We start from the raw sequence: 22,389 nt of genomic DNA on the forward strand, positions 1-22,389 counted from the left end.
GAAGCTATATCCCGCGAGCACGCTCCCCGTGCGGGTGACGTTTCTACACCACCCACGCAAGAGGACGTCTTGTCCTAGTTCGGCTCCCTCGTCAGCTGCTCCTCAGGAGCGACCTGCGGTATGCACACGTGGTTGCCAAGCCGGCGATTGCTTCATCAAAGGAACGCCCGGCAGCCAGCCGTGGCTACCTCGACGGAGGCTCCTGTCCCGAGGAACTGGCCTGCGGCTCACCGGTTCAGGACTCAATCCCCTGCAATTCCAACCACCCTACGTTCACAGCCCAGTGTGGTCGACTCACAGCTGGTAGTGGGTGTAGCGATGGAAGGAAGGCTCTTCGAACCCTTTGCTCCACCGTACGCTTAGGCCCTACTTATTGTCCCCTCACGACGGTATATTGGAGCGGGTTTTCCGACGCCCGATGCTCGGAGAGCACCACGAAGTGATATTCTTTCTGAATATCTATCTTCCGGTTGCTCCTACGCCGTATAGCTCTAATCTTGGTCGGTGAAACTTTCCACCCCACCGGTCGGTGTACTCTCACTGGTACACAGGACGGGTGGTTCCAGTGGGTTTCGTATGACCTCTAGAAACGGTGAACTACCACTAGGTGATACCTGTATGTCGGTATCAGCCCTCCAGTAGCTCTAACCGGATAATTGGAAGAAGACTCAAGGCGATCCACACCGAATCTCCAACGTCGCAGTCGCATCCGCGAACTGCAACGTTCAATCACAATCCTGCGTCTACGATCGCTTCACACTCGGCGTGCCTTGCGATCGCTGCAACGTCAGGCAGATTGTCCGTTTTCTGGGGAAAATCTCAAGTCGCTATGACGAGATTTTCCAATAAACTATTTGTCCGCAAACTGATTCTATTACGAGGAGAGAGATCGGCTCATCCACCTCGGAGCTCGTAGGGAAAAGGGAACGCGACCGTCACAAGGTCCCCTCTCGATCGCCGACGGCTCAAGAATGAACCGTGACGATCTGCAAGCAGCGACGGCCGCGGCCGGCTCCGTCGCGCAAGCGCAGAACCGGGTAGCTACGCCTCGCGTTGCTGGGCCCGGGCTGCTACGCGCCGCGTTTCGTCTATCGATCTTTTTCCGATAGATCTCTTTTCTCTCTCTTTCTCAGCGCTAACAACACATTCCTAGAATTTGCTCCAAAACTCGAGAATTTCAGTGAAGCTAGCTTGAAAAAACACGTAAATAGCCGCGGTATACTAATCTGAACGATGGAAAATTTCCATGTCAGCACAACCATCTTGAATTACGCGAATTCAATATAGATACGGGCATCGCGGCCGAGTTTCTGCGTCTCGGACTCATGCGATATTTAAACATACCGCCCCCCTTGCACGAATTGTGCAACACTAAGAGGACGCGGTTGTCCCGTACGGTAAGGATTTTACGCGAACCGAGAAAGAGAGACGCGCACATTTAATTCAAAAAATTAAAAAATTTTTAATAATTAAAAGTACTTACTGTTGTCCAGCAGTGGCCTGTTGCAGATTCCTCATTGAGGTTTGCAGCATTTGATCTGCCAATGCTCTCGTGGTAGCGTCAACCGTCCGGAGATGCATCCCCGCATAGCCCTTTGTCTGCCGTGCCTTCTTTGGCAAGGGCCTCTGCGTTTGGCGGAATCCGCTTGGCCCCGGCTGTGGCTCCGCAGCAGGTTTGGCCTGCCTTCTCCTTCGTCGCTTCTTAGCAGCCGGGTTGCTGCCAGCTTGCGCTGGTGCTGGCTGCCCATGCCGTGGCGGTGGAGGCGTCGGTATCGCCTGTTGCTGGTCTCGCGGCTGGGCCGGTCCTTCCAGCTTGTCTGGTCGCCAGGCGCTATGTAACAGCCGCCCGCCTGGTGCCCACCGAAGGATATACGTCCCTCCGGGGATGCGGGCATTATATTTTCCCCCGGCTTGTACAACTCGGGCCGGGATCCGGACCTTGTCCAGTCCCAAATTTATCTCGACGTCCGGTTCGGGAGCAGCGGCGGCCTCTACCTCTTCTGCCCAAGAGGGCTGAGACGTTTCCGCCAACTTCAGGATTCGTCCAAACTGAAGATCGATCTCGGGGTCCCCCGAGATCATCACTGTTGTTTCCGGATTGCTGCTTGTGTCGCTCATGGTGGTTCAGAATTGACTGAATGGAATATGGCGACGCGTGGACCGCAGTCTCGCTCGGGTTGTTTACGTTGCTAGGCAACCCGTACCTCGGATTGAGCCCTAGCAACGACGGATAGATGCAAGTAGACACCGGTTTCTATGAACGCGGTGGTACTTCACCTTCCGAATTCCTCGACAACAAAATCTGGAATTTCAATGTTTCCTCGAAAGCGACGTTGCCACTTGTCGCTATCGTGGAAAAATTCACAGAAAATTTACACGACCCCGAAATTGGTCGTGTAGAGATAGATTTGGCCGTGCGTACTTTAACGACACGTGCCTATCGCTTACCAATGAAACATTCTCTATTCGTCCCATTTTCCATAGATTTATGGGAGAATAGAGAGTTCTGCACTAAAACCACATAATTTGATTTTAGCAATTTATGGGCCATATGCCTCTTTCCAAGACTTTATAGGAACGTAAAATAATTACGTCCCGCATCTCCTGATCAAGACTTTGGCGAAACATGCAATAATCACGTCCCGCTTGTCTCTAGATCACTTCAGGAAATTTCTGAATCGCCCTCGATCGGTTAAACAACGCGAGAGACGTTCAGTTTCCACTGATTCCTGTCGGAAAGTCTTTCAATCGACTTTCGACCGAACATAACTCCGTGTGAGAGACGCTTAATCGTCTGAGTTATCACTTAAAGCAGCGATCGATCGCGATTTTCCGCTTCGATCGTACAGAAACAAATCTATATTTCTCCGCTTTTTGCGTGAATTCACTCAGAGTGCGCTTTCAGTGAGATTTCACTGGTTTTCACACCGGTGATTTATCAAAAATGCGTGCGATCGACACAGCTTGCAATTTTGAAAATTACGTGCCGCATCTGATTCGCTACATCGACCTTCGCTTCTACCGCATCGATCTCGATGCACGAAGGCGTCTTTTGGCCAACAATCTCTTGATTGTCCGAACCAATTTTTTCCACAAATCCACCGCTTGAATTGAAGAAGTTCCGCGGCTTCCATTCCTTGCGAATTTGAATTCGCGGTATTGGAACGCTCGCGAAATGCCTTCATTCACCATCGGGGATTTTCTCCGTTTCGTCGCCACCCGGTTGACTTTTCTGTCCTGCCAGATAGAGACGTTGCGGGTCGACTGCCCGTTTTTTCTTTTCTTTGTCCTTTGAAAACTCTGTCGTAGGCTTACGACTTTCTGTTTCCTTTCCGTAACGCTCGAAATGCAGCAGAGTATGGTGTCTGCCATTGCATTTAGAGCATACTTTTTCGGATGGACAGCTGAACCGCTCGTGACCCGGCGACAAGCAGATAATGCACAACCGACTATCTTTTGCGTAACGATAGCGGTAGTCTACCGTCAAGCCTTGGAAAGCACTGCATTGTGCTATTCCATGCTCGAGGCCGCAAAATCCACAAGATTCGCTGTTCTCCGAGCGACTTTCCACGACGGAGTTGTAACTCCGTACTTTAATTTTCGGTGGGTTACTCGTCGAAGATTTGCCCTTACCATCATCCGTTATTGTGATAGCGCGAGCACGCACCTCCAGAAATTCCACTAGTTCGTGAAACGAGGGATATTTCGTGGAGAGCTTCTGCGACAGTTCCCACTCCAGAAGGAGAGACCCTTCAAGCCTGCTTTTGATTGCATGGGCCAGCAGCCAATCTCGCTGCTCTCTTGTCGTGCCCAGTTTTTCAAAAGCGGCAAAAGCCTGCTTGAAGACGACAGTGACCTGATGTAAGCTAGTCAGGTCATCCTTTTTAATCGTCTTCATTTTTGTCAATTGATCAAGCAGTTTGGCGGTCACCATACGTGGAAGCCCGAACTGATCTTTCAGGGTTTGCCACGCTACCTCGAAATTACCTTCAGTAATTTCAAGGTGTGCGATCGCAGCCAACGCTTGATCTTCCACACAGGCGTTCAGATATTGCAATCGATGCACATCTGAAAGCCTCGGGTTATTGATTATACTAGCGGTGAATAGATCCTCGAAATGGCTCCATTTACGAGGATCCCCGCCGAATTTATTCAGACGTTGCTTTGGAAGCTCAATAGCGACATCATGCTGGTCGACCGACGACGCCGCTGTTTTTTTCTCAGCGGCTAGTTGCGTCAGTTCCGTAGCAATGTACGCCTGAAACTCCATAAACATAGTCTCCCATGCTTCAATTCCACCTTTGAAAACGAAGTTGCTTTTCTCGCACTTCGCAGGTGGATATTTTCTTCGAACAGCCAAGTACTGATCAACAGCTTTCTTGTACTGTTCGGAAACCGAGTCGAGCTTTGACTTGAGAAGTATCTCATTGTACTGAGCTCGACCTCGTTTCTTTAAATTTGTTATCGATCGTGACATTGCTTCAATCCGGCAGGTCAGGTCATCGAAATCGATTTCAATCTCGCTACGACCGATCTCTCTGGCCAATGCCATGGTGATCTTTTATTCGAGGATTGAAAATCAACTCGAAAATTCGTCCCGTAAGTAGCGACTTACGTGAACGTACTTGTAACTCTCTACTGTCTTTTCTTTCCTCAAATCCGGCTCGAAGGACCAAATGTTAAAGTACTAAGGGACTTTAACGTGGGTCCGGATGAGGAAACAGACAGGGAGAGAAAATGTTACAAGTTTTTCAATAAAGTTTTTATTACAAAAATATAAATGAACTATTTATAACATTTTAACAAAACAAAACTAGAAACTAAAAGAAAAAACTGACGACGGCTCCTATTGCGGCCTCGTCTCCTCTTTTTTAGTCTCCTTATTTCAATTTTCTACTGCGGAGGCTTTCTGAAACAAAAGAATCCGCCTAATAAATACATTTGCGGACAAGTCAACAATCGCGCGCTCGTCAGCTGTTTCTCGCGCTCCAGCGACAGTCTGGTGTGCTTGGAGGGGAGAGCTGGCTGGCTATCTAGCGCTCTATCTAGTGGACTGTATATTCTTCTCTTTCTGGTCGATGAGATTCTCTTTCTACGATCTCACCAACGCGCACACCGGGTAGACGAGCTTTTCTCCGTTCTACCGGGTTCTCTTTGCAATGCCACGGACGGGAAACCAAATGGAGGTTGTAAGGTTCCAAGAAGCTATATCCCGCGAGCACGCTCCCCGTGCGGGTGACGTTTCTACACCACCCACGCAAGAGGACGTCTTGTCCTAGTTCGGCTCCCTCGTCAGCTGCTCCTCAGGAGCGACCTGCGGTATGCACACGTGGTTGCCAAGCCGGCGATTGCTTCATCAAAGGAACGCCCGGCAGCCAGCCGTGGCTACCTCGACGGAGGCTCCTGTCCCGAGGAACTGGCCTGCGGCTCACCGGTTCAGGACTCAATCCCCTGCAATTCCAACCACCCTACGTTCACAGCCCAGTGTGGTCGACTCACAGCTGGTAGTGGGTGTAGCGATGGAAGGAAGGCTCTTCGAACCCTTTGCTCCACCGTACGCTTAGGCCCTACTTATTGTCCCCTCACGACGGTATATTGGAGCGGGTTTTCCGACGCCCGATGCTCGGAGAGCACCACGAAGTGATATTCTTTCTGAATATCTATCTTCCGGTTGCTCCTACGCCGTATAGCTCTAATCTTGGTCGGTGAAACTTTCCACCCCACCGGTCGGTGTACTCTCACTGGTACACAGGACGGGTGGTTCCAGTGGGTTTCGTATGACCTCTAGAAACGGTGAACTACCACTAGGTGATACCTGTATGTCGGTATCAGCCCTCCAGTAGCTCTAACCGGATAATTGGAAGAAGACTCAAGGCGATCCACACCGAATCTCCAACGTCGCAGTCGCATCCGCGAACTGCAACGTTCAATCACAATCCTGCGTCTACGATCGCTTCACACTCGGCGTGCCTTGCGATCGCTGCAACGTCAGGCAGATTGTCCGTTTTCTGGGGAAAATCTCAAGTCGCTATGACGAGATTTTCCAATAAACTATTTGTCCGCAAACTGATTCTATTACGAGGAGAGAGATCGGCTCATCCACCTCGGAGCTCGTAGGGAAAAGGGAACGCGACCGTCACAAGGTCCCCTCTCGATCGCCGACGGCTCAAGAATGAACCGTGACGATCTGCAAGCAGCGACGGCCGCGGCCGGCTCCGTCGCGCAAGCGCAGAACCGGGTAGCTACGCCTCGCGTTGCTGGGCCCGGGCTGCTACGCGCCGCGTTTCGTCTATCGATCTTTTTCCGATAGATCTCTTTTCTCTCTCTTTCTCAGCGCTAACAACACATTCCTAGAATTTGCTCCAAAACTCGAGAATTTCAGTGAAGCTAGCTTGAAAAAACACGTAAATAGCCGCGGTATACTAATCTGAACGATGGAAAATTTCCATGTCAGCACAACCATCTTGAATTACGCGAATTCAATATAGATACGGGCATCGCGGCCGAGTTTCTGCGTCTCGGACTCATGCGATATTTAAACACGTATGTGACAAACGCGAAACTATGACCCTGATGAGGGCAAATCCCAGACATAACATGCGTTATCCTCTAAAATATTGATCGAAACCAGGTTTAATGGACGGTTTCAGTGTGGTACCACATTACTGCGTGATCCAATCCAGGAAAAGCCAAGGATCTAGCCATCAAGTATGAGAAATATGCGAAAGTGTGAGCCTGCTGAGGACAAGTCCTAGACCTAACCCAGACATACCATGAGTTATTCTCTAAAATATTGTTCCAAACCAGGACTAATTGAATGTTTCAGTGTGGTACCACATTACTACGTGATCCAAACCAGAAAAACCCAGGATATGTTCAACAAGTATGTGGAGAATGCGAAAGCATGTGTCTGATGAGGGCAAATCCCAGGCCTAACCAAGACATAACATGCGTTATCCTCTAAAATATTTATCAAGACCAGGACTAATTGAATGTTTCAGTGTGGTACCACATTACTACGTGATCCAAACCAGAAAAAACCCAGGATATGTTCAACAAGTATGTGGAGAATGCGAAAGAATGTGTCTGATGATGGCAAATCCCAGGCCTAACCTAGACATAACATGCGTTATCCTCTAAAATATTGATCGAAACCAAGTTTTATTGAATGTTTCAGTGTGATACCACATTACTACGTGATCCAATCCAGAAAAAGCCCAGGATCTAGCCATCAAGTATGAGAAATATGCGAAAGTATGAGCCCGCTGAGGGCAAATCCTAGACCTAACCCAGACATAACATGCGTTATTCCCTAAAATATTGATCGAAACCAGGTTTAATGGACTGTTTCAGTGTGGTACCACATTACTGCGTGATCCAATCCAGAAAAAGCCCAGGATCTAGCCATGAAGTATGAGAAATATGCGAAAGTGTGAGCCTGCTGAGGACAAATCCTAGACCTTACCCAGACAAAACATGAGTTATTCTCTAAAATATTGTTCCAAACCAGGACTAATTGAATGTTTCAGTGTGGTACCACATTACTACGTGATCCAAACCAGAAGAAACCCAGGATATGTTCAACAAGTATGTGGAGAATGCGAAAGTATGTGTCTGATGATGGCAAATCCCAGGCCTAACCTAGACATAACATGCGTTATCCTCTAAAATATTGATCGAAACCAGGTTTAATGGACTGCTTCAGTGTGGTACCACATTACTACGTGATCCACAACAGAAAAAGCCAGGGATCTGTTCAACAAGTATGTGAAAAATGCGAAAGTGTGAGCCTGCTGAGGGCAAATCCCAGACCTATCCCAGACATAACATGAGTTATTCTCTAAAATATTGTTCCAAACCAGGTTTAATGGACTGCATCAGTGTGGTACCACATTAGTACATGATCCAAACCAGAATAAGCCAGAGATCTGCTCAACAAGTATGTGAAAAACGCGAAAGTATGACCCTGATGAGGGCAAATCCCAGGCCCAACCTAGACCTAACATGCGTTATCCTCTAAAATATTCATCGAAACTAGGTTTAATGGACTGTTTCAGTGTGGTACCACATTACTACGTGATCCAAACCAGAAAAACCCAGGATCTGTTCGAAAAGTATGTGAAAAATGCGAAAGTATGACCCTGATGATGGCAAATCCCAGACCTAACCAAGACCTATCATGCGCTATTCTCTAAAATATTGATGGAAACCAGGTTTAATGGACTGTTTCAGTGTGGTACAACATTACTGCGTGATCCAATCCAGAAAAAGCCCAGGATCTAGCCATCAAGTATGAGAAATATGTGAAAGTGTGAGCCTGCTGAGGGCAAATCCTAGACCTAACCCAGACATAGCATGAGTTATTCTCTAAAATATTGTTCCAAACCAGGTTTAATGGACTGCATCAGTGTGGTACCACATTAGTACATGATCCAAACCAGAATAAGCCAGGGATCTGTTCAACAAGTATGTGAAAAACGCGAAAGTATGACCCTGATGAGGGCAAATCCCAGGCCCAACCTAGACCTAACATGCGTTATCCTCTAAAATATTCATCGAAACTAGGTTTAATGGACTGCTTCAGTGTGGTACCACATTACTACGTGATCCAAACCAGAAAAACCCAGGATCTGTTCAACAAGTATGTGAAAAATGCGAAAGTATGACCCTGATGATGGCAAATCCCAGACCTAACCAAGACCTATCATGCGCTATTCTCTAAAATATTGATGGAAACCAGGTTTAATGGACTGGTTCAGTGTGGTACCACATTGCTACGTGATCCAAACCAGAAAAAACCCAGGATATGTTCAACAAGTATGTGGAGAATGCGAAAGAATGTGTCTGATGATGGCAAATCCCAGGCCTAACCTAGACATAACATGCGTTATCCTCTAAAATATTGATCGAAACCAAGTTTTATTGAATGTTTCAGTGTGATACCACATTACTACGTGATCCAATCCAGAAAAAGCCCAGGATCTAGCCATCAAGTATGAGAAATATGCGAAAGTATGAGCCCGCTGAGGGCAAATCCTAGACCTAACCCAGACATAACATGCGTTATTCCCTAAAATATTGATCGAAACCAGGTTTAATGGACTGTTTCAGTGTGGTACCACATTACTGCGTGATCCAATCCAGAAAAAGCCCAGGATCTAGCCATGAAGTATGAGAAATATGCGAAAGTGTGAGCCTGCTGAGGACAAATCCTAGACCTTACCCAGACAAAACATGAGTTATTCTCTAAAATATTGTTCCAAACCAGGACTAATTGAATGTTTCAGTGTGGTACCACATTACTACGTGATCCAAACCAGAAGAAACCCAGGATATGTTCAACAAGTATGTGGAGAATGCGAAAGTATGTGTCTGATGATGGCAAATCCCAGGCCTAACCTAGACATAACATGCGTTATCCTCTAAAATATTGATCGAAACCAGGTTTAATGGACTGCTTCAGTGTGGTACCACATTACTACGTGATCCACAACAGAAAAAGCCAGGGATCTGTTCAACAAGTATGTGAAAAATGCGAAAGTGTGAGCCTGCTGAGGGCAAATCCCAGACCTATCCCAGACATAACATGAGTTATTCTCTAAAATATTGTTCCAAACCAGGTTTAATGGACTGCATCAGTGTGGTACCACATTAGTACATGATCCAAACCAGAATAAGCCAGAGATCTGCTCAACAAGTATGTGAAAAACGCGAAAGTATGACCCTGATGAGGGCAAATCCCAGGCCCAACCTAGACCTAACATGCGTTATCCTCTAAAATATTCATCGAAACTAGGTTTAATGGACTGTTTCAGTGTGGTACCACATTACTACGTGATCCAAACCAGAAAAACCCAGGATCTGTTCGAAAAGTATGTGAAAAATGCGAAAGTATGACCCTGATGATGGCAAATCCCAGACCTAACCAAGACCTATCATGCGCTATTCTCTAAAATATTGATGGAAACCAGGTTTAATGGACTGTTTCAGTGTGGTACAACATTACTGCGTGATCCAATCCAGAAAAAGCCCAGGATCTAGCCATCAAGTATGAGAAATATGTGAAAGTGTGAGCCTGCTGAGGGCAAATCCTAGACCTAACCCAGACATAGCATGAGTTATTCTCTAAAATATTGTTCCAAACCAGGTTTAATGGACTGCATCAGTGTGGTACCACATTAGTACATGATCCAAACCAGAATAAGCCAGGGATCTGTTCAACAAGTATGTGAAAAACGCGAAAGTATGACCCTGATGAGGGCAAATCCCAGGCCCAACCTAGACCTAACATGCGTTATCCTCTAAAATATTCATCGAAACTAGGTTTAATGGACTGCTTCAGTGTGGTACCACATTACTACGTGATCCAAACCAGAAAAACCCAGGATCTGTTCAACAAGTATGTGAAAAATGCGAAAGTATGACCCTGATGATGGCAAATCCCAGACCTAACCAAGACCTATCATGCGCTATTCTCTAAAATATTGATGGAAACCAGGTTTAATGGACTGGTTCAGTGTGGTACCACATTGCTACGTGATCCAAACCAGAAAAACCCAGGATCTGTTCAACAAGTATGTGAAAAATGAGAAAGTATGACCCTGATGATGGCAAATCCCAGACCTAACCTAGACCTAACATGAGTTATTCTCTAAAATATTCATCGAAACCAGGTTTAATGGACTTTTTCAGTGTGGTACCACATTACTACGTGATCCAATCCAGAAAAAGCCCAGAATCTGGCCATCAACTATGAGAAATATGCGAAAGTACGAGCCTGATGAGAGCAAATCCCAGACCCAACCTAGACCTAACATGCGTTATCCTCTGAAATATTGATCGAAACTAGGTTTAATGGACTGTTTCAGTGTGGTAACACATTACTACGTGATCCAAACCAGAAAAACCCTGGATCTGTTCAACAAGTATGTGAAAAATGCGAAAGTATGACCCTGATGAGGGCAAATCCCAGACCTATCCCAGACCTAACTTGCGTTGTCTTCTAAAATATTGATGGAAACCAGGTTTAATGGACTGGTTCCTTGTGGTACCACATTACTGCATGATACAAACCAGAAGAACCCACGATCTGTTCAACAAGTATTGAAATATGCGAAAGTATGACCCTGATGAGGGCAAATCCCAGACCTAGCCATGACCTAACATGCGTTATTCTCTAAAATATTGATCGAAACCAGGTTTAATGGACTGTTTCAGTGTAGTACCACATTACTACGTGATCCAAACCAGAAAAAACCCAGGATCTGTTCTACAAGTATTTGAAAAACCCGAAACTTTGAGCCTGATGAGGGAAAATCCCGGACCTATCTCAGACTCCACATGCGTTATCCTCTAAAATATTGATCGAAACCAGGTTTAATGGACTGTTTCAGTGTGGTACCACATTACTACGTGATCCAAACCAGAAAAAGCCAGGGATCTGTTCATCAAGTATGTGAAAAATGCGAAAGTATGTGTCTGATGAAGGCAAATCCCAGGCCCAACCTAGACATGACATGCGTTATCTTCTAAAATATTGATCGAAACCAGGTTTAATTGAATGTTTCAGTGTGATACCACATTACGACGTGATCCAATCCAGAAAAAACCCAGGATCTGTTCAACAAGGATGTGGAGAATGCGAAAGTATGTGTCTGATCAGGGTAAATCCCAGGCCTAACCTAGACATAACATGCGTTATCCTGTAAAATATTCATCGAAACCAGGTTTAATGGACTGTTTCAGTGTGGTACCACATTACTACGTGATCGAATCCAGAAAAAGCCCAGGATCTAGCCATCAAGTATGAGAAATATGCGAAAGTACGAGCCTGATGAGAGCAAATCCCAGACCTAACCTAGACCTAACATGAGTTATACTCTAAAATATTGTTCGAAACCAGGTTTAATGGACTGTTTCAGTGTGGTACCACATTACTACGTGATCCAAACCAGAAAAAACCCAGGATCTAGGCATCAAGTATGAGAAATGTGCGAAAGTATGTGTCTGATGAGGGCAAATCCCAGGCCTAACCTAGACATAACATGCGTTATCGTCTAAAATATTGACCGAAACCTGTTTTAATCGACTGTTTCAGTGTGGTGCCACATTACTACGTGATCCAAACCAGAAAAAGCCCAGAATCTGGCCATCAACTATGAGAAATATGCGAAAGTACGAGCCTGATGAGAGCAAATCCCAGACCTAACCAAGACCTAACATGCGTTATTCTCTAAAATATTGTTCGAAACCAGGTTTAATGGACTGTTTCAGTGTGGTACCACATTACTATGTGATCCAAACCAGAAAAAACCCAGAATCTGTTCAACAAGTATGTGAAAAACGCGAAACTATGAGCCTGATGAGAGCAAATCCCAGACCTTACCATGACCTAACATGCGTTATTCTCTAAAATATTGATCGCAACCAGGTTTAATGGACTGTTTCAGTGTGGTACCACATTACTACGTGATCCAATCCAGAAAAAACCCAGGATCTGTTCTACAATTATGTGAGAAACCCGAAACTATGAGCCTGATGAGGGCAAATCCCAGACCTATCCCAGACTTCACATGCGTTATCCTCTAAAATATTGATCGAACCAGGTTTAATGGACTGTTTCAGTGTGGTACCACATTACTACGTGATCCAAACCAGAAAAAACCCAGGATATGTTCAACAAGTATGTGGAGAATGCGATAGTATGTGCCTGATGGGAGCAAATCCCAGGCCTAACCTATACCTAACATGCGTTACCCTCAAAATTGTTGATCGAAACCAGGTTTAATCGACTGTTTCAGTGTGGTACCACATTACCACGTGATCCAAACCAGAAAAAAACGCGGGATCTGTACAACTAGTATGTGAAGAATGCGAAAGTATGAGCCTGACGAGGGCAAATCCCAGACCTATCCCAGACATAACTTGCGTTATCGTCTAAAATATTGATTGAAATCAGGTTTAATGGACCGTTTCAGTGTGGTACCACATTACTACGTGATCCAAACCAGAAAAAACCCAGGATATGTTCAACAAGTATGTGGAGAATGCGAAAGTATGTGTCTGATGAGGGCAAATCCCAGGCCTAACCTAGATATAACATGCGTTATCCTCTGAAATATTCATCGAAACCAGGTTTAATGGACTGTTTCAGTGTGGTACCACATTACTACGGGATCCAAACCAGAAAGAGGCCAGAATCTGGCCATCAAGTATGAGAAATATGCGAAAGTACGAGCCTGATGATAGCAAATCCCAGACCTACCCTAGACCTAACATGAGTTATTCTCTAAAATATTCATCGAAATCAGGTTTAATGGACTGTTTCAGTGTGGTAACACATTACTACGTGATCCAAACCAGAAAAACCCTGGATCTGTTCAACAAGTATGTGAAAAATGCGAAAGTATGACCCTGATGAGGGCAAATCCCAGACCTATCCCAGACCTAACTTGCGTTGTCTTCTAAAATATTGATGGAAACCAGGTTTAATGGACTGGTTCCTTGTGGTACCACATTACTGCATGATACAAACCAGAAGAACCCACGATCTGTTCAACAAGTATTGAAATATGCGAAAGTATGACCCTGATGAGGGCAAATCCCAGACCTAGCCATGACCTAACATGCGTTATTCTCTAAAATATTGATCGAAACCAGGTTTAATGGACTGTTTCAGTGTAGTACCACATTACTACGTGATCCAAACCAGAAAAAACCCAGGATCTGTTCTACAAGTATTTGAAAAACCCGAAACTTTGAGCCTGATGAGGGAAAATCCCGGACCTATCTCAGACTCCACATGCGTTATCCTCTAAAATATTGATCGAAACCAGGTTTAATGGACAGTTTCAGTGTGGTACCACATTACTACGTGATCCAAACCAGAAAAAGCCAGGGATCTGTTCATCAAGTATGTGAAAAATGCGAAAGTATGTGTCTGATGAAGGCGAATCCCAGGCCCAACCTAGACATGACATGCGTTATCTTCTAAAATATTGATCGAAACCAGGTTTAATTGAATGTTTCAGTGTGATACCACATTACGACGTGATCCAATCCAGAAAAAACCCAGGATCTGTTCAACAAGGATGTGGAGAATGCGAAAGTATGTGTCTGATCAGGGTAAATCCCAGGCCTAACCTAGACATAACATGCGTTATCCTGTAAAATATTCATCGAAACCAGGTTTAATGGACTGTTTCAGTGTGGTACCACATTACTACGTGATCGAATCCAGAAAAAGCCCAGGATCTAGCCATCAAGTATGAGAAATATGCGAAAGTACGAGCCTGATGAGAGCAAATCCCAGACCTAACCTAGACCTAACATGAGTTATACTCTAAAATATTGTTCGAAACCAGGTTTAATGGACTGTTTCAGTGTGGTACCACATTACTACGTGATCCAAACCAGAAAAAACCCAGGATCTAGGCATCAAGTATGAGAAATGTGCGAAAGTATGTGTCTGATGAGGGCAAATCCCAGGCCTAACCTAGACATAACATGCGTTATCGTCTAAAATATTGACCGAAACCTGTTTTAATCGACTGTTTCAGTGTGGTGCCACATTACTACGTGATCCAAACCAGAAAAAGCCCAGAATCTGGCCATCAACTATGAGAAATATGCGAAAGTACGAGCCTGATGAGAGCAAATCCCAGAACTAACCAAGACCTAACATGCGTTATTCTCTAAAATATTGTTCGAAACCAGGTTTAATGGACTGTTTCAGTGTGGTACCACATTACTATGTGATCCAAACCAGAAAAAACCCAGAATCTGTTCAACAAGTATGTGAAAAACGCGAAACTATGAGCCTGATGAGAGCAAATCCCAGACCTTACCATGACCTAACATGCGTTATTCTCTAAAATATTGATCGCAACCAGGTTTAATGGACTGTTTCAGTGTGGTACCACATTACTACGTGATCCAATCCAGAAAAAACCCAGGATCTGTTCTACAAGTATGTGAGAAACCCGAAACTATGAGCCTGATGAGGGCAAATCCCAGACCTATCCCAGACTTCACATGCGTTATCCTCTAAAATATTGATCGAACCAGGTTTAATGGACTGTTTCAGTGTGGTACCACATTACTACGTGATCCAAACCAGAAAAAACCCAGGATATGTTCAACAAGTATGTGGAGAATGCGATAGTATGTGCCTGATGGGAGCAAATCCCAGGCCTAACCTATACCTAACATGCGTTACCCTCAAAATTGTTGATCGAAACCAGGTTTAATCGACTGTTTCAGTGTGGTACCACATTACCACGTGATCCAAACCAGAAAAAAACGCGGGATCTGTACAACTAGTATGTGAAGAATGCGAAAGTATGAGCCTGACGAGGGCAAATCCCAGACCTATCCCAGACATAACTTGCGTTATCGTCTAAAATATTGATTGAAATCAGGTTTAATGGACCGTTTCAGTGTGGTACCACATTACTACGTGATCCAAACCAGAAAAAACCCAGGATATGTTCAACAAGTATGTGGAGAATGCGAAAGTATGTGTCTGATGAGGGCAAATCCCAGGCCTAACCTAGATATAACATGCGTTATCCTCTGAAATATTCATCGAAACCAGGTTTAATGGACTGTTTCAGTGTGGTACCACATTACTACGGGATCCAAACCAGAAAGAGGCCAGAATCTGGCCATCAAGTATGAGAAATATGCGAAAGTACGAGCCTGATGATAGCAAATCCCAGACCTACCCTAGACCTAACATGAGTTATTCTCTAAAATATTCATCGAAATCAGGTTGAATGGACTTTTTCAGTGTGGTACCACATTACTACGTGATCCAAACCAGAAAAAACCCAGGATCCGTTCAACATGTATGTGAAGAATGCGAAAGTATGTGTCTCATGAGGGAAAATCCCAGGCCTGACCTAGACCTAACATGCGTTACCCTCAAAATTGGCGATCGAAACCAGGTTTAAACGACTGTTTCAGTGTGGTACCACATTACTACGTGATCCAAACCAGAAAAAAACCCAGGATCTGGCCATCAACTATGAGAAATATACGAAAGTATGAGCCTGATGAGGGCAAATCCTAGACCTAACCCAGACCTAACATGCGTTATCCTCTAAAATATTTATCAAGACCAGGACTAATTGAATGTTTCAGTGTGGTACCACATTACTACGTGATCCAAACCAGAAAAAAACCCAGGATATGTTCAAGAAGTATGTGGAGAATGCGAAAGTGTGTGTCTGATGAGGGAAAATCCCAGGCCTAACCTAGACCTGGCATGAGTTATTCTCTAAAATATTCATCGAAACCAGGTTTAATCGACTGTTTCATTGTGGTACCACATTACTACGTGATGCAAACCAGAAAAAAACCCAGGATCTGTACAACTAGTATGTGAAGAATGCGAAAGTATGAGCCTGACGAGGGCAAATCCCAGACCTATCCCAGACATAACATGCGTTATCCTCCAAAATATTTATCAAGACCAGGTCTAATTGAATGTTTCAGTGTGGTACCACATTACGACGTGATCCAATCCAGAAAAAACCCAGGATCTGTTCAACAAGGATGTGGAGAATGCGAAAGTATGTGTCTGATCAGGGTAAATCCCAGGCCTAACCTAGACATAACATGCGTTATCCTGTAAAATATTCATCGAAACCAGGTTTAATGGACTGTTTCAGTGTGGTACCACATTACTACGGGATCCAAACCAGAATAAAACCCAGGATCTGTACAATTAGTATGTGAAGAATGCGTAAGTATGAGCCTGACGTGGGCAAATCCCAGGTCTAACCTAGACATAACATGCGTTATCCTCTAAAATATTCATCGAAACTAGGTTTAATTGAATGTTTCAGTGTGATACCACATTACTACGTGATTCAATCCAGAAAAAGCCCAGGATCTGGCCATCAAGTATGAGAAATATGCGAAAGTATGAGCCTGCTGAGGGCAAATCGTAGAACTAACCCAGACCTAACATGCGTTATCCTCTAAAATATTTATCAAGACCAGATTTAATGAACTGTTTCAGTGTGGTACCACATTAGTACATGATCCAAACCAGAATAAGCCAGGGATCTGTTCAACAAGTATGTGAAAAACGCGAAACTATGAGCCTGATGAGGGCAAATCCCAGACCTATCCCAGACATAACATGCGTTATCCTCTAAAATATTGATCGAAACCAGGTTTAATGGACTGTTTCAGTGTGGTACCGCATTACTACGTGATCGAAACCAGAAAAAGCCAGGGATTTGTTCAACAAGTTTGTGAAAAACGCGAAAATATGACCCTGATGAGGGCAAATCCCGGACCTAACCTAGACCTAACATGAGTTATTCTCTAAAATATTCATCGGAACCAAGTTTAATGGTCTGTTTCCGTGTGGTACCACATTACTACGTGATCCAAACCAGAAAAAAACCCAGGATCCGTTCTACATGTATGTGAAGAATGCGAAATTATGTGTCTGATGAGGGAAAATCCCAGGCCTAACCTAGACCTAATATGCGTTACCCTCAAAATTATTGATCGAAACCAGGTTTAATCGAACGTTTCAGTGCGGTACCACATTACTACGTGATCCAAACCAGAATAAAACCCAGGGTCTGTACTACAAGTATGTGAAGAATGCGTAAGTATGAGCCTGACGATGGCAAATCCCAGACCTATCCCACACATAACTTGCGTTATCATCTAAAACATTGACCGAAACCTGTTTTAATCGACTGTTTCAGTGTGGTACCACATTATTACGTGATCCAAACCAGAAAAAGTCCAGAATCTGGCCATCAACTATGAGAAATATGCGAAAGTACGAGCCTGATGAGAGCAAATCCCAGACCTAACCAAGACCAAACATGCGTTATCCTGTAAAATATTGATCGAAACCAGGTTTAATCGAACGTTTCAGTGCGGTACCACATTACTACGTGATCCAAACCAGAATAAAACCCAGGGTCTGTACTACAAGTATGTGAAGAATGCGTAAGTATGAGCCTGACGATGGCAAATCCCAGACCTATCCCACACATAACTTGCGTTATCATCTAAAACATTGACCGAAACCTGTTTTAATCGACTGTTTCAGTGTGGTACCACATTACTACGTGATCCAAACCAGAAAAAACCCAGAATCTGTTCAACAAGTATGTGAAAAACGCGAAACTATGAGCCTGATGAGGGCAAATCCCAGGCCTAACCTAGACATAACATGCGTAATCCTCTAAAAAATAGATCGAAACCAGGTTTAATGAACAGTTTCAGTGTGGTACCACATTACTTCGTGATCCAAACCAGAAAAAACCCAGAATCTGGCCATCAACTATGAGAAATATTCGAAAGTACGAGCCTGATGAGAGCAAATCCCAGAACTATCCCAGACATAACTTGCGTTATCCTCTAAAATATTGATCGAAACCAGGTTTAATCGACTGCTTCAGTGTGGTACCACATTGCTACGTGATCCAATCCAGAAAAAGCCCAGGATCAAGCCATGAAGTATGAGAAATAGGCGAAAGTACGAGCCTGATGAGAGCAAATCCCATACCTAACCTAGACCTAACATGAGTTATTCTCTAAAATATTCATCGAAACCAGGTTTAATGGACTTTCTCAGTGTGGTACCACATTACTACGTGATCCAAACCAGAAAAAACCCAAAATCTGTTCAACAAGTATGTGAAAAACGCGAAACTATGAGCCTGATGGGGGAAAATCCCAGGCCTAACCTAGACCTAACATGCGTTACCCTCAAAATTATTGATCGAAACCAGGTTTACTCGACTGTTTCAGTGTGGTAGCACATTACTACGTGATCCAATCCAGAATAAAACCCAGGATCTGTTCAACTAGTATGTGAAGAATGCGAAAGTATGAGCCTGACGAGGGCAAATCCCAGACCTATCCCAGACATAACTTGCGATATCCTCTAAAATATTTTTCAAGACCAGGTTTAATGGACAGTTTCAGTGTGGTACCACATTGCTACGTGATCCAAACCTGAAAAAACCAAGGATCCGTTCAACAAATATGTGAAGAATGCGAAAGTATGTGTCTGATGAGGGAAAATCCCAGGCCTAACGTAGAAATAACATGCGTTATCTTCTAAAATATTGATCGAAACAAGGTTTAATGGACAGTTTCAGTGTGGTACCACATTACTACGTGATCCAAACCAGAAAAAGCCCAGGATCTGGCCATCAAGTATGAGAAATATGCGAAAGTACGCGCCTGATGAGAGGAAATCCCAGACCTAACCTAGACCTAACTTGCATTATTCTCTAAAATATTCATCGTAGCCAGGTTTAATGGACTTTTTCAGTGTGGTACCACATTACTTCGTGATCCAAACCAGAAAAAACCCAGGATCCGTTCAACAAGTATGTGAAGAATGCGAAAGTATGTGTCTGATGAAGGAAAATACCAGGCCTAACCTAGACCTAACTTGCGTTATCCTCTAAAATATTGATCGAAACCAGGTTAAATGGACTGATTCAGTGTGGTACCACATTGCTACGTGATCCAAACCAGAAAAAACCCAGAATCTGTTCAACAAGTATGTGAAAAGCGCGAAACTATGAGCCTGATGAGGGCAAACCCCAGGCCTAACCTAGACATAACATGCGTTATCCTCTAAAATATAGATCGAAACCAGGTTTAATGAACAGTCTCAGTGTGGTACCACATTACTTCGTGATCCAAACCAGAAAAAACCCAGAATCTGTTCAACAAGTATGTGAGAAACGAGAAACTATGAGCCTGATGAAGGCAAATCCCAGACCTATCCCAGACATAACATGCGTTATCCTCTAAAATATTGATCGAAACCAGGTTTAATGGACTGCTTCAGTGTGGTACCACATTACTACGAGATCCAAACCAGACTAAAACCCAGGATCTGTTCAACTAGTATGTGAAGAATGCGAAAGTATGAGCCTGACGAGGGCAAATCCCAGACCTATCCCAGACATAACTTGCGATATCCTCTAAAATATTTTTCAAGACCAGGTTTAATGGACAGTTTCAGTGTGGTACCACATTGCTACGTGATCCAAACCTGAAAAAACCAAGGATCCGTTCAACAAATATGTGAAGAATGCGAAAGTATGTGTCTGATGAGGGAAAATACCAGGCCTAACCTAGACCTAACTTGCGTTATCCTCTAAAATATTGATCGAAACCAGGTTTAATGGACTGATTCAGTGTGGTACCACATTGCTACGTGATCCAAACCAGAAAAAACCCAGAATCTGTTCAACAAGTATGTGAAAAGCGCGAAACTATGAGCCTGATGAGGGCAAACCCCAGGCCTAACCTAGACATAACATGCGTTATCCTCTAAAATATAGATCGAAACCAGGTTTAATGAACAGTCTCAGTGTGGTACCACATTACTTCGTGATCCAAACCAGAAAAAACCCTGAATCTGTTCAACAAGTATGTGAGAAACGAGAAACTATGAGCCTGATGAAGGCAAATCCCAGACCTATCCCAGACATAACATGCGTTACCCTCAAAATTATTGATCGAAACCAGGTTTACTCGACTGTTTCAGTGTGGTAGCACATTACTACGTGATCCAATCCAGAATAAAACCCAGGATCTGTTCAACTAGTATGTGAAGAATGCGAAAGTATGAGCCTGACGAGGGCAAATCCCAGACCTATCCCAGACATAACTTGCGATATCCTCTAAAATATTTTTCAAGACCAGGTTTAATGGACAGTTTCAGTGTGGTACCACATTGCTACGTGATCCAAACCTGAAAAAACCAAGGATCCGTTCAACAAATATGTGAAGAATGCGAAAGTATGTGTCTGATGAGGGAAAATCCCAGGCCTAACGTAGACATAACATGCGTTATCTTCTAAAATATTGATCGAAACAAGGTTTAATGGACAGTTTCAGTGTGGTACCACATTACTACGTGATCCAAACCAGAAATAGCCCAGGATCTGGCCATCAAGTATGAGAAATATGCGAAAGTACGCGCCTGATGAGAGGAAATCCCAGACCTAACCTAGACCTAACTTGCATTATTCTCTAAAATATTCATCGTAGCCAGGTTTAATGGACTTTTTCAGTGTGGTACCACATTACTTCGTGATCCAAACCAGAAAAAACCCAGGATCCGTTCAACAAGTATGTGAAGAATGCGAAAGTATGTGTCTGATGAAGGAAAATACCAGGCCTAACCTAGACCTAACTTGCGTTATCCTCTAAAATATTGATCGAAACCAGGTTTAATGGACTGATTCAGTGTGGTACCACATTGCTACGTGATCCAAACCAGAAAAAACCCAGAATCTGTTCAACAAGTATGTGAAAAGCGCGAAACTATGAGCCTGATGAGGGCAAACCCCAGGCCTAACCTAGACATAACATGCGTTATCCTCTAAAATATAGATCGAAACCAGGTTTAATGAACAGTCTCAGTGTGGTACCACATTACTTCGTGATCCAAACCAGAAAAAACCCAGAATCTGTTCAACAAGTATGTGAGAAACGAGAAACTATGAGCCTGATGAAGGCAAATCCCAGACCTATCCCAGACATAACATGCGTTATCCTCTAAAATATTGATCGAAACCAGGTTTAATGGACTGCTTCAGTGTGGTACCACATTACTACGAGATCCAAACCAGAAAAAGCCAGGGATCTGTTCAACAAGTATGTGAAGAATGCGAAAGTATGTGTCTGATGAAGGAAAATACCAGGCCTAACCTAGACCTAACTTGCGTTATCCTCTAAAATATTGATCGAAACCAGGTTTAACGGACAGTTTCAGTGTGGTAGCACATTACTACGTGATCCAATCCAGAATAAAACCCAGGATCTGTTCAACTAGTATGTGAAGAATGCGAAAGTATGAGCCTGACGAGGGCAAATCCCAGACCTATCCCAGACATAACTTGCGATATCCTCTAAAATATTTTTCAAGACCAGGTTTAATGGACAGTTTCAGTGTGGTACCACATTGCTACGTGATCCAAACCTGAAAAAACCAAGGATCCGTTCAACAAATATGTGAAGAATGCGAAAGTATGTGTCTGATGAGGGAAAATCCCAGGCCTAACGTAGACATAACATGCGTTACCCTCATGATTATTGATGGAAACCAGGTTTAATCGACTGTTCCAGTGTGGTACCACATTACTACGTGATCCGAACCAGAAAAAACCCAGGATCCGTTCTACATGTATGTGAAGAATGCGAAAGTGTGAGCCTGACGAGGGCAAATCCCAGACCTATCCCAGACATAACTTGCGTTATCATCTAAAATATTGGCCGAAACCTGTTTTAATCGACTGTTTCAGTGCGGTACCACATTACTACGTGATCCAAACCAGAAAAAGTCCAGAATCTGGCCATCATCTATGAGAAATATGCGAA

This window comes from Colletes latitarsis, chromosome 1, assembly GCF_051014445.1.
Source record: "Colletes latitarsis isolate SP2378_abdomen chromosome 1, iyColLati1, whole genome shotgun sequence".
Taxonomy (NCBI): Eukaryota; Metazoa; Arthropoda; class Insecta; order Hymenoptera; family Colletidae; genus Colletes; species Colletes latitarsis.